Source organism: Pleurodeles waltl, chromosome 5, assembly GCF_031143425.1.
Source record: "Pleurodeles waltl isolate 20211129_DDA chromosome 5, aPleWal1.hap1.20221129, whole genome shotgun sequence".
NCBI classification, from domain to species: domain Eukaryota; kingdom Metazoa; phylum Chordata; class Amphibia; order Caudata; family Salamandridae; genus Pleurodeles; species Pleurodeles waltl.
Window position 1 is genome coordinate 1023821118 of NC_090444.1, and position 14501 is coordinate 1023835618.

A 14501-nucleotide genomic window follows, 5' to 3' on the forward strand; every position below is an offset into this window, starting at 1 on the left:
TTGCTTGGAAGATGAAAGAAGGGTTTTGAAAGCTGCTTATGCCATTTGCACATTGTGTGATGTTGTTGAAGCCTCCTGTTTGTGCAATCTAACCTCAGCTCAGGTGGCTGAACTGATTGCTTTACTAGAGCCTTCTATGTCTCTGGCAACCTTAGAGTAACCATTTATACTTATACCCAGCACAGGTTTGGGGTGGTCCATGGCGTTGTGGTCCCAACGGGGTTTCATTACCTTGTCTTGCTCCCCCATATGTAATGGCGCTATGTCATGGAACTGTTGGATGCATTGCAAAATCTGGCCGAGTTGGCCGTTGTGATGTGTGCAGCACACGTGAGTGGAAATGATCTTGTAACTGCGGGGTATATATACGCAGATGAGATCTCAAGATATTACTCTCCTGGGTATTGAAAGTAATATCTTGAAATATGGAGATTATTCAAATGAGTCTGAGCACGACACGACCCTGGGTCTTCTGCTTCACCATTGCTTATGTGTGGGAAGAAGTGAAGAGATTGCAGGGAGAGACACCTAAGAGTGAAAAGGAGATGGGTCGGAGCAGGTTGTAGTAAGAATGAGGATGAGGTTTGGGTTTCTGATGAGGGTCATTCAGTGTTGCCTGACACATGCTGCCCCCCATAGCACATTACGTCCATGATGCTACCCACAATGGCTGAGATGTTATGGTTTGGTTCTTTTGTACATATTGGTTTTGTCACGCAGGCTCTTCTTATATTAATGAGACTACTGGATTTGGGCGGCAGAATCACTTGCGCTGTGGGGGACTGAGTCTAACCCACTACAGGTGACACCTGTCGGCCTAATCCAGGTTTTGCACCGGCTAGTTAGCAGTGCCTCATCTCCACCCAAGAGCAGGGATGATTGGGCAGTCGAGCGCATGACACAATTGATACCTCAGGGAAATTGTGGTCACTCAGATCGCATCTGTTTCTCTCATTTACATTAGTCTCACATATACAAGGACAATCACGACGGTTGCAGCTGCATATGGCGATGAGCTCGGGGAGGGCGCATGGGCTGTATTTAGGAATAACATTAGTTTAAAAGTGCCTACTACAGAGTTCCTTGTGTGTCCAGCAGTTTTCAGGAAACAAAAAATGTCAAGATAACTCTGGTGATTAATATTTCTGCTGCAGAGTGTTCGGAGTCTTGTTTAGTGGCAACTTTGGCTCATCATAAATTAGCGCATAAGGTTAATATGCCTGTTGCAAAGAACGTGTGCCATTCAGATCATAGAACTGTATTTTATGTGAATGGCTCAGTGGGTTACTGTTTTTTGTCACAGAGGAACTTTTGTTCCTTGCTGTTCAAAAGTTATAACTCTATTATGGCACAGGGACCTATGAACTATCAAAGAGCTGCATTCAAACTGCATGGTATAGGTTATAATTTTATTTGTTTTCCGCATGCTTTTGTTATCCTATTGTTGCTAAAATTGTTCATTTGGATGGAAATACATTCTTTCTAGTAAAGCCAACAGCAACCACCCTAGTAACTTTGAAATACAAAGGGGTGCAAGCGCAGGTGATTTAATAAAAATTATTACATTAATGAGTGTTCATGTATTCTGAATAAGGGATTTATGTAGAAAATATAATAACATAGAAAAATAATGCACGCATTTGAAAATGTGATTATGAAGAGTGGCCACCAATGTTCACAAAGTGTACTTATTAATATCCTAACACTGTGAAAAGTTGAATATATGTTTGACTAATGTAGTAATATGTCATATTAAGGGTTATGCATTATGCACTAGCTCTATTAATTATAGGCCTTAACTTAGCGCGTGTCTTGCCTACTTGCCAAGCCTCATGTCAAAGCTGTATTCCCTAACGTTTAGTAAATGGCTATCCTAGAGAGTTAAACTGTGATTTTCCATTTTGTATTGTTTAAATGTGCTCATAGCTGAAGTCTTTTCTCATGAGAACTGACTGCTAGAAGATGCTGTTCTTGCTGTAACATTTTGTGTGTAATGTGTGTGAGACTGACTTTCTCAGGAGTAGAACAATAGAGATATATATAGAAGCTGCAACGTTATTGTTACCTGACAAGCCCGATGATGAGGACATTGCAGTACAACAAATCAACGATATGTGAATGGAGTAATGGTAGAATTCATAGATTTGGAGTTTTAGTTTTATTGGACAAAGTGTGAAAATGCGATTAACTGACCAATCGGGATTTGGGAAGTAGTTTTAGTAGTTTTGATTTAACGACACCGCACAGGGAGAAGACACCGTCATTGCCCATTTCCTTGCTGGCCGAAAGGTCAATATTTTCTTGTGCATCTTGACAAGAGACGTGCTTAACTTTAATGCTTAAAGACTTTGGCCCTCATTCTGACCTTGGCGGGCGGCGGAGGCCGCCCGCCAAAGTCCCGCCGTCAGGTTACCGTTCCGCGGTCGAAAGACCGCGGCGGTAATTCTGACTTTCCCGCTGGGCTGGCGGGCGGTCGCCTTCAGACCGCCAGCCAGCCCAGCGGGAAAGAGGCTTCCACGAGGAAGCCGGCTCGGAATCGAGCCGGCGGAGTGGAAGCTGTGCGACGGGTGCAGTTGCACCCGTCGCGTATTTCACTGTCTGCGCAGCAGACAGTGAAATACATGTAGGGGCCCTCTTACGGGGGCCCCTGCAATGCCCATGCCAGTGGCATGGGCACTGCAGGGGCCCCCAGGGGCCCCGCGACCCCCCCTACCGCCATCCGGATCTCGGCGGTCCGACCGCCGGGATCTGGATGGCGGTAGGGGGGGTCGGAATCCCCGCGGCGGTGCAGCAAGCTGCGCCGCCGCGGAGGATTCAATGGGGCCGCGGTACACTGGCGGGACCCCGCCAGTGGTGCCGGTCCGACCGCGGCTTTACCGCCGCGGTCGGAATCCCCATTGGAGCACCGCCGGCCTGTCGGCGGTGCTCCCGCGGTCCTCCGCCCTGGCGGTCAAAGACCGCCAGGGTCAGAATGACCACCTTTATGTTTTATGAACTTTGATGCTGAATCCTGATGCCTTGCTGATTGACTGATGTCCTGAGGATGAAGACTGACTCTGCTTGCTGATTCACTTTGAGGATAGGTATTATGAATTAGACTGTTGACTATTATGTCTATTTTCTTTTCCTTTCTAGGTACCAACTGTACCATTTTGATCGAGCCATAGTTAGATGTTTTTCCAAATTTGTGTTACTAAATTGTTTTGCATGAAGCCCAACATGCTGATGATAATCTGATGTTAGTTAAGGATCCTCTCTAGTGAAGTTAGGCTAGTTGGGAATAATGCTTGATGATTTTTTCTGCTGGACTTAAATGTATATAATTACTTTGACGCATTTGACTTTATTATTAATTTACACAGTAACCTTACAATGTGTTGTAGTTAAAGCTTTGATTAGATTACGTTTCTTCTGCCATTTCAGACAGCCAGTATTGTTTCTGGAACTTCCATCTGGAACACAACAACGACCCCAACACCACTGCCCTGCTCGACAACCTCGCCAACCTCGGCCTCAAGCAACTGGTGAACACCCCCACCTACATCGCCGGACACACGCTTGACCCCATCTTCTCCGCCAGCAAACACGTCTCCTTCAGCCACGCCTCCGCTCTACACTGGACCGACCACAGCTGTGTCCACTTCACATTCCGACGCAAGACCCACCACCTCCGCACTCAACCCATCCCTCGTCGACAGTGGAACAAAATCCACGAAGAACAGCTCTTCTCTGCGCTCACCGTCAACCAACCTACCCTCACCACCGACCCGAACGACGCAGCCCTCAGCCTCACGAACTGGATCACCAACTGCGCAGACAACCTTGCTCCCCTCAGACGCACGTATCGACAGGCCAACACCAAAAAACCTCTCTGGTTCTCTGACACCCTTAAGGAATCGAAGAAAACCTGTTGCGCCCTTGAGAAAGCCTGGCGCAAGGACCACACCGCTGACAACATGACCGCCCTCAAGAACGCGTCCCGCCAACACCACCACCTGATCCGCGCAGCCAAAAGGAATTTCTTCACCGACAGACTGGACAAAAACAGCCACAACAGCAGAGAACTCTTCAGCATCGTTAAAGAGTTCTCCAACCCCAACGCCAACGCCATCACGCCCTCACAAGACCTGTGCAACTCCCTCGCCACCTTCTTCCATCGCAAGATCACCGACCTCCACGACAGCTTCGGACACCAGACCCAGCCAAGCAACACCGAACCCACACCCCCTGCCATCACCCTCAACGCCTGGACCCACATCAACACTGAAGAGACCAAAACCACCATGAACTCGATCCACTCCGGCACCCCCTCGGACCCCTACCCTCACTTCATCTTCAATAAAGCTGACGACATCATCGCCCCGCTCCTCCAGACCATCATCAACTCCTCATTTTCATCTGCTACCTTCCCCGAAAGCTGGAAACACACCGAAGTCAACGCCCTACTAAAGAAACCCACGGCTGACCCTAGCGACCTGAAGAACTTCCGCCCCATCTCGCTCCTCCCCTTCTCTGCCAAGGTAATAGAGAAGACCGTCAACAAACAGCTTACCAACTTCCTGGAAGACAACAACCTTCTCGACCCTTCACAATCCGGATTCCGAACCAACCACAGCACTGAAACCGCCCTCATCTCAGTCACAGACAACATCAGAACCCTGATGGACAACGGTGAAACAGTCACCCTCATCCTCCTCGACCTCTCGGCTGCCTTCAACACCGTCTGTCACCACACCCTAATAACCTGCCTCCGCTCCACCGGGATCCAAGGCCAGGACCTGGACTGGATCGCCTCCTTCTTCTCCAACCGCTCTCAAAGAGTCTACCTCCCACCTTTTCATTCAGACCCCACTGAGATCATCTGCGGCGTCCCTCAAGGCTCCTCGCTCAGCCCGACACTCTTCAATGTCTACATGAGCCCCCTTGCCGACATCGTACGCAAGCACAACATCATCATCACCTCCTACGCCGACGACACTCAACTTATACTTTCCCTCACCAAGGACCCCGCCAGTGCTAAGACCAACCTACAAGACGGCATGAAGGACGTCGCAGATTGGATGAGGCTCAGCCGTCTAAAACTGAACTCAGACAAAACGGAAGTCCTCATCCTCGGCAACACCCCGACCGCATGGGACGACTCCTGGTGGCCCACGGCCCTTGGCACCGCACCGACCCCCTCAGACCACACCCGCAACCTCGGCTTCATCTTGGACCCTCTTCTCACCATGACCAAACAAGTCAACGCCGTGTCCTCCTCCTGCTTCCTCACCCTCCGCATGCTCCGCAAGATCTTCCGCTGAATCCCCACCAACACCAGAAAAACCGTGACCCATGCCCTAGTCACTAGCCGCCTCGACTACGGCAAAACCCTTTATGCTGGGACCACTGCAAAACTCCAAAAATGTCTGCAACATATCCAAAACGCCTCCGCCCGCCTCATCCTCGATGTACCCCGCAACAGCCACATCTCTGCCCACCTGAGACACCTACATTGGCTCCCAGTCAGCAAAAGGATCACCTTCCGACTTCTCACCCACGCACACAAAGCCCTCCACGATAAGGGACCTGAATACCTCAACCGACGCCTCAGCTTCTACGCCCCCACCCGTCTCCTCCGTTCCACCGGCCTCGCACTCGCTGCCGTTCCTCGCATCCGCCGCTCCACGGCGGGTGGGAGGTCTTTCTCCTACCTGGCAGCCAAGACCTGGAACACCCTCCCCACCAGCCTCAGGACCACCCAGGACCACTCCGCATTCCAGAGACTCCTCAAGACCTGGCTCTTCGAGCAGCAGTAACCCCCTTCCCCCTAGCGCCTTGAGACCCGCACGGGTGAGTAGCGCGCTTTATAAATGTTAATGATTTGATTTGATTTGTATGTGTTTCATTTGATTTTGAGATTAATATACATGACCTTAGCATTGTTAATATAGGATAATAAGCATTCTAACTTTTACTAAAAGGTGTTGTTATTCATGACTGAAAGGTCATGGTGAAGATAATTACTGACTCCATTGATTATTGATGTTATTGATTGTTGTTGATTATTGATATTGTGTATTGGTTATTGATTATGTACTGGAGCTATGGTAAGAACATCTTAATTGTGAGTTAAAAGGTTCTTCGACCTATTCGCGTCTCCTTGTAAGTTTACTTATTAAGGTCAGACACGCTAACAGGGGCATATTTAGCAAGGGTTTTTCATTGCCCTTGTGACATGCAAGGAGGCTCAGGGTGACGCAAAACTTCTAATGAAATTTAGCAAGCCACTCAAGGCCACCTTGTGTGGCCCTGCGTGGCTTGGTAAATCTGGAGTAATACAAAGCAGCACAAGTCACTGCCTTGCATTATTCTGTCCCAGGGAGGTGTTCTATATGTGGAGTGTGGGTGTTTCCACACATCCAATAATGGATTCTGAAGCATTCCCAGATTTACCAGTACTGGTAGACCTGGGAACGTGTCAGAATGCTACTATGCTTTCCCAGAGGAAGTGTAACAAGGAAAAATATCTTTATTTCTCCTAGGTTTGCCTCTTTCTATGTCTGCAGCACACGTAGAAAGAGGAAAAAGCCATAGAGGATTGTTTTTGTGCAGGAAGGCAAGTGGAGAAGCCACACACTCACCCCATCCTCCCCAGGATGAAGCTCACTGGGCATGATGCCCCCTCCAGAACCAGTGGAGAAGCCGTCCAATCACCCCATCCTCCCCAGGATGAAGCTCACTGGGCAGGACGCCCCCACCAGAACCAATGGGCAAGTCACCCACATGAGAGACTGTGGCCTTGCACTGCCCAGGACCAAGCACAGGGCATGTTGCCCCCTCCAGAGCATGTGGGCAATTTCTGATACATTTGGCGCATTCCTGCCTTCTTCCTTTCATTCAGCACAGCAAGGTGTCTTGCTGTGTTTGCGTGAAATATTGATAAATATGGCCCTACGTTTGTGCTTCTCCAGACCAAACACTTCTTCCTACTAGTATAGATAACATGTGATTCCTACACCACATAAACCTCATTGGTTTATGTAACATTTCTTAAAGATTGACTTACACGTATGACTCATTGTATAATGTGTGTGATATAAAATACTCTGATACCCTGCACTGTGGTATGAGTTGTGCTGTAAAACCAAAGAAATTCATGTGAGCAAGGGGCTATGGAGAGATGAGATGCACTATTGGAGGATGGCAGTGAGGAAATCCGTGGAGGAGGTCAATGTGGGGGCCTGACGAAAAATATTGTCGCACCGGCGCCCCCAGCGCTAAAGCCAGTTCTGGCAAAAAATGCACAAAACTCAGAAATTATTGCAGTAAATCTACGCGCTGAAGACACGAAAAATAATTGCTCGTAGGTGTCTGCATAAATTGTAATAGTGAAGTATTTTTGAGCTGGCTAATACGTTAGCGCCATCTAGCGTAGGCTACCTGATATCATTGAAGTGTATTTGCCATGTTCCATTTTGTGCTAAGTCCTACAGGAAAGACGTGAATAAAACATTAACCAGGAAATCTTGCCAGAGGGGAAATCATGCATCTATATCCAGCAATTCACAGTAAAAACTCCAAGTCCTTTTATTTGAGTTAAGTTACCCAAGAGATTTTATCCTTTAAGGATTAGATTCCAAAGAATTAATTACCGACACATCCGAGGGCTCTAGGCCCTGCTCAATTAAAAATGGTGTAATTGGGAAATGATAATTGTGGGAATAAACTTAGCATCCTCGTGTATAAACAGCCTTCTCTGGTGGTGGTAGCATTAGGAAGTGATGGAAGCCTGGGTAAATATATAGCTCAAGTTATAAATGAAAACAATACAAGCAAATCAAAGAGGCATATCTGACAGGGTGGGAGGATGTGCAAGAGCAGCAGGAAAGAGCCAGAACGAAAATACTCTTCTCATTGCTTCCACATTTTCCTGAAAATTGAAAGTCCAAGTCAAAAATATGTATTGCAATATCGCTTACCAAAAATGTAAGACAAAATAGCAACATATTTGTAAATTCGGAGAAATCCAGAGAACATGAAAATATGTTAACCAACCATAATAGGAAAAAAACATATAAAAGGCTGACAATAGTTTAAAATGAAATGCTTTCAAGAGATGTCTCATACAAAGATGTTTGTACTTCTTATTCATCACTTCTCAACACTGCGAACATGTAGACCCTGACCCCCTAATGTTCTCCATCTCTCCCCCCTTACTTTTCCAGCCCTCTGTCAGCAGTAAGAAATGCCCACAAGCTCACTTACTTGGTTCATATCCTGGCACCTCGAGGCAGAGCTGAACTGAAACTAAAAAGCAGCCCTGGCAAAAATGATCAAACCAGCACCACACTGAAGAAGGCTATGACTGGGATGGGGTGTTAGGCCATAGTTAGGTCACGGCAACCCACCATCCCCTGAAAGCAGCATGATCCACCTCAGTGAACAGTAGGGGCCTGAACGACGCAGCTCTCTGTTGGGACGCGACAGGACCCAAATTGGCACACCCCATGCTAACATTACAATAGCGGGCTGTTCTCTTCTGAGCGACGGTATTTCAAGTACAGGCCTCCCCAATAAGCAGTAACCCCCTCCCAGCACCGGCCTAAATAATACCATAAACGGTTCCATTCGTAGTTTGTTGAGGTTCGTCCTGGTATCACCCCCTACTCCCGAGGTTACAAACACCAGCATATTGTTGACTTCTGAGGAGCGGAAATGCTCCAGATTAATGGATTTTGTGGAATAACAAGTGATAATCATTTTTATGTGCCAATTCCTGCATTTCCCCCCAACTTTGAAGCATCCAAAATCTCCAATTAAAGAACCACACTCTATAATTCCGACGGGATCGGTAACTCTTGTCACTGGCCTCATTGCAACTAATGGGCCACTCGGAGTGAGAGCCAAAGTGTCCCCATCTTCTATTTACCAATTCAGAAAATTGTCTGCACATATACATCCTCTTCCAAATGACCGCAGGCGCTGACCATCTAGACCCACTGTACGAGGAATTTTAAATTGGTGTTATGAGATTTATTATGGGACACAGTCACTCAGCTCGATTTGCTTGCTACCATTTAGAGGAGGTGCTGAATACTGAGAGCTGCATATCAAATATATCTGGATTGGCCTCCAATGTTATCCTACTTGTTTAATTTTTAGTAACCCTAGGTATGGAAGTGTTAACCAACTAGGGGGAACCATCATGGGAAGGGTAATACAAGCCTGTGACCAAACCAAAAATATTGGAAGGATGGCTTACAAATAATCTAAACCAATGGCAATCACTTGGAGTAGAATTTCACCCATTATTTTTAACCCACTCCACTACTATAGATAAAGACCCACATCGTACAAATAAGTACTTACACTGCTACTCAAGGGAATAGTTATTAAAAAACTGATCTGTGGTTGCTTACGTTCCCTTCTGGCCTTCTGGAGGGGGCTCATCTGGCAAATGGCTCCTCTTACCAATTTAAAAATTGTACATGTACTGACTTCTGGGCCATGGCGTACCCACAAGAAATTAACCTCTTCGCTGCCAGGCCTTTTCTCCCTCCTGTGCCGAGTCTTTTTTGGGCTATTTAGGGTAGTTTGCGCTTAGGCCCTCATAACTTTTTGTCCATATAAGCTTCCCATGCTAAATTTCCATCCTTTTTTTCCAACACCCTAGGGATTCTGGCGGTACCCAGAGTTTGTGGGTTCCCCTGGAGGAGACCAAGAAATTAGCAAAATAAATCTAAAATTTTGTTTACAAAAAAATGGGAAAAAAGTGCTGCAGAAAAAAACATGTGTTTTTTTCCCCTGAAATGGCATCAACAAAGGGTTGGTGGTGCTAAAATCACCATCTTCCCAGCTTTCAGAAACAGGCAGACTTGAATCAGAAAACCACATTTTTCAGCACAATTTTGGCATTTTACTGGAACATACCCCATTTTTATATTTTTTTGTGCTTTCAGCCTCCTTCCAGTTAGTGACAGAAATGGGTGTGAAACCAAAGCTACACTGGACAGCCAAACATTTCTGAAAAGTAGACAAAATTTTGAATTCAGCGAGCGGTCATTTGTGTAGATCCTTCAAGATTTTCCCAAAGAAAGTAACAGCTAAAATAAAAAAATATTGAAATTGAGGTGAAAAAAGAGCCATTTCTGTCCACGTTTTCTTCTATAACTTTTTCCAGTTAGGGCAGATTTTTAAAAGCAATATACCGTTACATCTGCTGGACTCTTCTGGTTGTGGGGACATATAGGGCTGGTTGGTTCATCAAGAACCCCAGGTACCCAGAGCCAATAAATGAGCTGCACCTTGCAATTGGTTTTCATTGTATACCGGGTATACAGCAATTCTTTTGGTGAAATATAAAGAGTGAAAAATAGGTATCAGGGAAACCGTTGCATTTTCAAAATGGGAACAAGATAAGGTACTTAGAAGCAGTGGTTATATGCACATCTCTGAATTCCGGGGTCCCCATACTAGCATGTGAATTGCAGGGCATTTCTCAAGTAGACATCTTTTTTACACACTGTCTTACATTTGGAAGTCAAGGGGCAATAACACTTGGGAAGGCTTAGTGCCCACTACAGGAAACACAACATTGACACATCACATTTTGACATTGAAATGTGACGTGTTTTCTGGAAAATGCCTAGCTGTGGATTTTGGCCTCTAGCTCAGCCAGTACCTAGGGAAACCTACCAAACCTGTGCATTTTTTAAACTAGATACTTAGGGAAACCCAGGATAGGGTGATCTGTGGGGCTCTCACTAGGTTCTGTTACCCAGAATCCTTTGCAAACCTTACAATTTGGCAATTTGGCAAATAAACACTTTTCTCTCAGATTTTAGTGGTGCCAAGTTCTGGAATCTGAGAGGACTCCCAAACTTCCTTCCACCCAGCATTCCCCCCAAGACTCCCAATAAAAATGGTACCTCACTTGTGTGGGTAGGCCTAGTTCCGGCAACAGGAAATGCCCCAAAACACAACATGGACACATCACATTTTCCCAAAGAAAACTGACCTGTTTTTTGCAAAGTGTCTAGCTGTGGATTTTGGCCTCTAGCTCAGCCGGAACCTAGGGAACCTAGCAAACCTATACATTTTTTAAAACTAGACACCTGGGAGAATTTTGCATGAGGTGACTTGTGGTGCTTTCACAAGGTTCTGTTACCCAGAATCCTTTGCAAGCCTCAAAATTTGGCAAAAAAAAACACTTTTTCCTCTCATTTCGGTGATAGAAAGTTCTGGAATCTGAGAAAAGCCACACATTTCCTTCCACCCAGCATTTCCATAAGTATCCCAATAAAAATGGTACCTTACTTGTGCTGGTAGGCCTAGTTCTCGTGACAGGAAACGCCCCAATATCCAACATGGACACATCAAATGTTTACATTGAAAACTGACGTGTTTTTTGGAAAGTGCCTAGCTGTGGGTTTTGGTCTTTAGCTCAGCTGGCACCTAGGAAAAACTACCACACCTGTGCATTTTTGAAAACTAGACACCTAGGGGAACCCAGGATGGGGTAACTTGTGGCTCTCTCACCAAGTTCTGTAACCCAGAATCCTTTGAAAACCTCAAACTTTGGCAAAAAAACACTTTTTCCTCACATTTCAGTGACAGAAAGTTCTGGAATCTGAGAGGAGCCACAGATTTCCTTCCACCTAGCAATCCCCCAAGTCTCCTGATAAAAATGGTACCTCACTTGTGTGGGTAAGCCTAGCACTTAGAACAGGAAATACACCAAAACACAACATGGACACATCAAATTTTTCTTATGAAACTGTTTTTTGCACAGTGCCTAGCTGTGTGTGGATTTTGTCCTCTAGCTCATCCAGCACCTAGGAAAACCTAGCAAACCTGGACATTTCTGAAAACTAGATGCCTAGAGGAATTTGGGATGGGGTAACTTGTGGCACTCTCACCAGTTTCTGTTACCCACAATCCTTAGCAAACCTCAATAATTGGCAAAAAAAACACTATTTCCTCACATTTCAGCACTGCAAAGTTCTGGAATCTGAGGGGAGCCATAAACTTCCTTCTACTCAGGATTCACCCACATCTCCTGATAAAAATTATACTTCACTTGTGTGGGTAGGCCTAGTGCTCTCAACAGGAAATGCCCCACAACACTACGTGGATACGTCAAACTTATCAATTACAAAACTACCTGTTTTTGAAAGGGGGGGGGGGGTGGCTGCGTTTTTGGTCCTGGTCTCATCTAGAGAAACCTACCAAACCCAGACATTTCTGAAAACTAGACACCCAAGGGAGTCCAGGGAGGTGTGACTTGTGTGGATCCCCAAGTGTTTTCGTACCCAGAATCCTCAGAAAAACTCAAATTTAGCTAAAAAAAAATCTAATTTTCCCCACATTTCTGTGTGGGATCACCGCACTGGCACAAATTTCCTATCACCCAACATTCCCCTCAGTCTCCTGATAAAAATGATACCTCACTTGTGTAGGTGGGCCAAGTGCCTGTGACAGGGAACAGCCAAAAACATGTCAAAATTGAGGTGGAAGTAAAGCAGGTCCAAAAGGTCAGTTTGGAAAAAAAACATTTTTAGGCTGACAAGTGGGACGGAATTTTTATTGGTATAGATACGACAATGCTGGGTGGTAGGAATTTTGGGGATTCCTGCAGATTCTGGAAGTTCCATCATAAAAATTTGTGATTTCAAGCAAAGTTGGAGGTTTGCGGGGCATTGTGGTTAAGAAAATGGTGCGGGGTGCATGTGTAGCATACCAACCTGGACTCACCCAGATGTTTAGTTTTCAGATGTGTCTAGGTCTCGTAGATCTTTCTACATGGCAGTGTCCCAAAGCCCAAAAAGTGCAGCCCCCACCATTCCAAGTGGGACGATTTTTGATAGTTAGCCAAGCTCTCATGGTCCAAATGTAAAACCAAAACCCAAAATAATCAAATGTCCTCTTGCTTGTCGTTGGGATAAGATCTTTTAGTGCACAGGAGGAAGAGCTGAAAGACTGTTATCTCCTTCAGTTGGGGTGGGGGGCATAGCCATGCCCATACTGGTTGGTAGCCACCACCCCACATTTTTTTTTTTAATTCCCTGGCATTTAGTAGGCTTTCTGCCCCAACTCTCCCCGGGGAGTGGATCAGGGGCAACTGCCCCATCTGCCTCCTAATGGGCAGGACAACTTTGTTCCCATTTATTTGGGGTAGGGGTATGGATATACCCCACCCTCTTTTTTTTAAACAAAAATCTTTCCTGATGTCTAGAGGGCTTTCTCCACCCCCCACCCCAGATGAGCCTTACAAAAATAGGCTGATCTTCCCCCAAGGGGGATCAGAAATGGCCAACAGTAATGTGCCCCCATGGGGAGCGACCCTTGCCCAAGGGGCTTCCCCCCCAAACAAAACACACACACAGACACACACCAATCCCTGGTGCCTAAGTGGTTTCTGACCCCCTTGGGGCAGATGGGGCTAATAGAAATAGACCCATCTGCCCCCAAGGGGGGCAGAAATGACCTAAAATTAGTTTGCCCGCCAGGGGAGCGACCCTTGCCTATCCTTTCCTTTGATGCCTCTCTGATCTCCCCTACGCCCTGATCAGAAGCATTTCTCTTCCGATCGCGCTGGAAGCTGGGCTTCCAGCACGATAGGGGCAACCTCTAATGAGGAAACGATTCACCTTCCATCCCTGTTCAGGAGAGGGGGTGGGAGGCCCACGGGGGAGCGTTAGAGCTCCCCCCATTGGCCGGGTGCAGGACAAGCTGGTCTCGTCCTTGGCACTTGGCAACCATGGCCGAGTGCGAGACCACCTCGTCCAAGGCACCCAAGGGGTTAAAGAAATAGGATGCCCCATACCTTCATTTTTTATTTATTTCTCTGGTCTAGTGGGAGTACTGCAGGACTACCGCAGGACTACAAGGGGCATTCTGGGGCCACCAGTGTTAATGCAGGACCCGCAACATGGAAGTTGCCCATGGGGTGAGGGTGTCCCCTCCTCACACGGGCTAGGCAGTCTGGATATGCCTACCTTGCCCCTTTATATGTTTGTTTCCTTTCCTTTTAAGGACATGGTGAATGAGACCCCGAGTCCTATGATGGCCATCCAACATCTCTGTTGATGATGAGGTCAGACAATTGTATCTTTATCTTTTGAACCTAGAGTCCCATGACACTCCAGCAGGGCTAAACATCTCTAATTGTTTAACCTTTATTTCTCCAAAACTAATGATCAGATTTACATCAAAAAGTACACTTTCTGGATAACAATCTAGCTTTCTGCCAAATTTGGTGTAATTCTATTCAGCCGTTTTGGCTGTAACGCTGTCTAAAATTTCCTATGCAAGTTGCATGGGGAAACCGTGTTTTGGAAAACCTCCCATCCCTCCCTTTTTCTCACTCTGCTTGATGGATCATCCCAAAACTTTCTAGAAAGGTGCTGAGGTGTATTAACTTTTTTTTGGAATGTTTCATGAAGGACCACCAAATGGCACAAATTTCTATTATCAAAACAAAAAATCAATTTCCTCTGGTAACTAGGTCCTAACTATAT